The sequence below is a fragment of the Phalacrocorax aristotelis genome, chromosome 7 (assembly GCF_949628215.1).
Source record: "Phalacrocorax aristotelis chromosome 7, bGulAri2.1, whole genome shotgun sequence".
NCBI classification, from domain to species: domain Eukaryota; kingdom Metazoa; phylum Chordata; class Aves; order Suliformes; family Phalacrocoracidae; genus Phalacrocorax; species Phalacrocorax aristotelis.
In genome coordinates, this window is record NC_134282.1 from 12,550,886 (window position 1) to 12,553,700 (window position 2,815).

Here is a 2,815-nt window from a genome sequence, read left to right on the forward strand (position 1 = left end):
GCCCGGCCCCGCCCCGGTGTCCCCCGGGGGCGGCCGCGCTGCAGCCCCGCCCCGGCGGGCACCCCCGGCACCGCGTACTTTGCGCACGTAGGGGCTGAGGGGGCGCGCAGCGGCGGGGCCGGAGCGATCCCCTCCCCCCGCCCCGCCTGCGGGATCACCCCGAACCCCGCAGCCTCCTGCGACGCCCCGATCCCTGTCCTCGGGTGGCACCGTGGGGGTGCGCGTCCTGGTCCTGAATGAAATCAGTGTCACCGTTTGTGCAGTCGTGTACGGCTTTGCCAATGCTTAAGAAATAGTAATGCTGCCATAAAATTTCTTCTTTATTTAAATTCTAAAGTAAACTCAAAATGCTTCATTTTGTTTACCAGTTGGTAATCTTGACCCATTTTAGTAGCCTTTTCAGTCTGGCTGTGAAAGATACTCTTTAAAGGGCTGTGGCAGAGCTCACAGTAATGAACCCAATACTTGTGTGTTTGTAGGATTTGGGCCAAAGTTGTCTGAGAAAAGAAATGAAGAATTAAGTCAGTATTCAGTGTTAAGTCAGTATTCTTACTGAACACAAGAAAACTTGATATTTTAAAAAATGTTTACAGAAACCACATTGTTAGTGCTGTTGGATGGTGACATATGGATTATCATATCAATAAATGATAATTTATCTTTTAAGGATTGTTTTAAGATACCCCTGCCCCTCTTCTTGCATTAAGTGCTTCTCCCCACGTCTGTAGTAAAGTGTTCAGGCACAGCCAACTGAAGGAAAGACTGGAGGAACGAAACAGAAATTCTGCTGCATGCAAGGCAGAACATAAACCTATTATCTTATTTTTAGCTTATTTATTAAGCACTTAACATTCCTATTCTTGCAAAATACAAGGAAGGGCGGTCCCACTCCCAAGCTTTAAAGGAGTGCTGGATGCTGCAATTTAGCAGATGTAATACCTGTACTCTCCCTTTCGCAGTGCTGGATGAAGAAAGCAGTTGAATAACCTGGATCCACGCTTGCTAAATTTCCGAGAGGATTTGTGTGGGAGAAGTGCAGCTGCTATTGGGATGTCCCAGAGCTTTGGAGGCCGCCTGCAAGACGGCTGGTAAGTGAGAGGTGCCAACAGTGTTCCTGTGTGCGCAGAGGCAATGGAAGACAACCAAGAGCAGCGGCTGAGGTGTGCACAGGCTCTGCAGAGGCCCGCGTTTTGTACGAGTGCACATGTGTCAGCAGCCAGGTGGGAGTGCCTGGTCTGCAGCCCTGAGGAGGGGCAGCCCCAGATGCCCCTGTGGGGCTGCGGGAAGGAGCAGGACACACCTAGGCAAAGCTTGATGAAGGACTGGGGCAGGGAGCCCAGTCCACAACAAGGGGGCTCTGGAAACAGAGAAGATTGTAACATGGTCAGAGCAGAGATAATATTCACAGCTGTCTTTTGAACTGATTGACGTGACAGAAATGGGAAGTAAGCAAGCTAAAAAGGAGACATTTACTTATTCCATGACCACCAGGATGCTGGTTAGCAGCCAAAAGTTTAACCATTACCTCTAGATATACTGGTTTTAGTCATGAAGGTAATGCAATGTTAATAAAAATTGCTAGATATGGAAGTCAATGTATACAACAGAGAGTTGTGTAACCCTGACAGCGCAGACACATGCGTTTCCTGCTGCTCCTCAATGATTGTCAACATTTTTGAAGTCTAGAGAAGACCCGCTATTTAAAAATAAAGAAGTATTTCAGGCCTTGTATCCACAGAAGAGCTGGCCTCCATGCAAAACCACCAACAAAGGCTGTTGGTTCCCATGGATTGATTACATGTTCAGGGACTCTTTTACATGTGGTTGCTGCAGACTTTTAACCTCTTCTAAAGGTAGTTTGAACCTTCTGAACAGTTAATGTGGTAACAGATTCTGCTTTACCACCCAAGAATACCTACAGATCTGTGCAGCAAATGGACAGTTCAGGCCTGATGAGCAACTGAGGCAGAGAACAGGCTGCTGAGAAGCCCCACACACCCCTACACAGCACGTGCAGCCAGGCCCCTGCACCTTTGCCGTGTCGGGAGCAACAGCACTGACTCCCTGGCATTGGCTGCCCGGGAACACACCCTAAATTGCAGACTACAAACAAGGCACTCAGTATTTACCAAACGTATGTAATTTACCAAATGTAAATGATGTTGCTAGAGAGAATTCTCCCATGAACTAAACCAGAGGCGTCTGGCTGGTTTCCACTGATGGCTCCAGAAGGACCAGAAAAGTAAAAGGCCAGTAAGTAGTTACCCATAAATAAAGGTGTTAACATTGACATTAATCTTAAGCTAAATTAATACCTCTTAGGAACACAGAAATGGGAGTGACCTTTCTTCTTCACCAAGTCCAGTCCCCTACTGTTGCAGGGAACCAAATCAAATAAACCCCTTCATAAACTGATGATACTTAATTTTTGAAGTCAGGAAGCTGCTCAATCAGCATCCATTAGAGACCCTGCCTTTGCAGGATAAAACTGTGAAATGCACAGTTAGAAACTGTATGTAGGAAATTGATCTAAATTAAGCTATGAAGGTTTTAAACTCAAAACCAAAAGATGGCAGATTTACAGTCTCTCGTGCAATCTTAATTATGCTGCCTTGTGTATGTATTATTTGCATAAATGATGCGTAGGGTGTGTGACAAAAATAGTATGGAGTTGCATAAGCAAAGAGTCTGTATTTAATGTGCACAAAAAATGTCTAACTTTTGACAGTTGACTTTGCAACACAAGTAACTTTCTTTTTGAATGTTGTTTCTTTTTGAAGGTAGAACAAGAACTATTTATCATTACGTGTGGCCC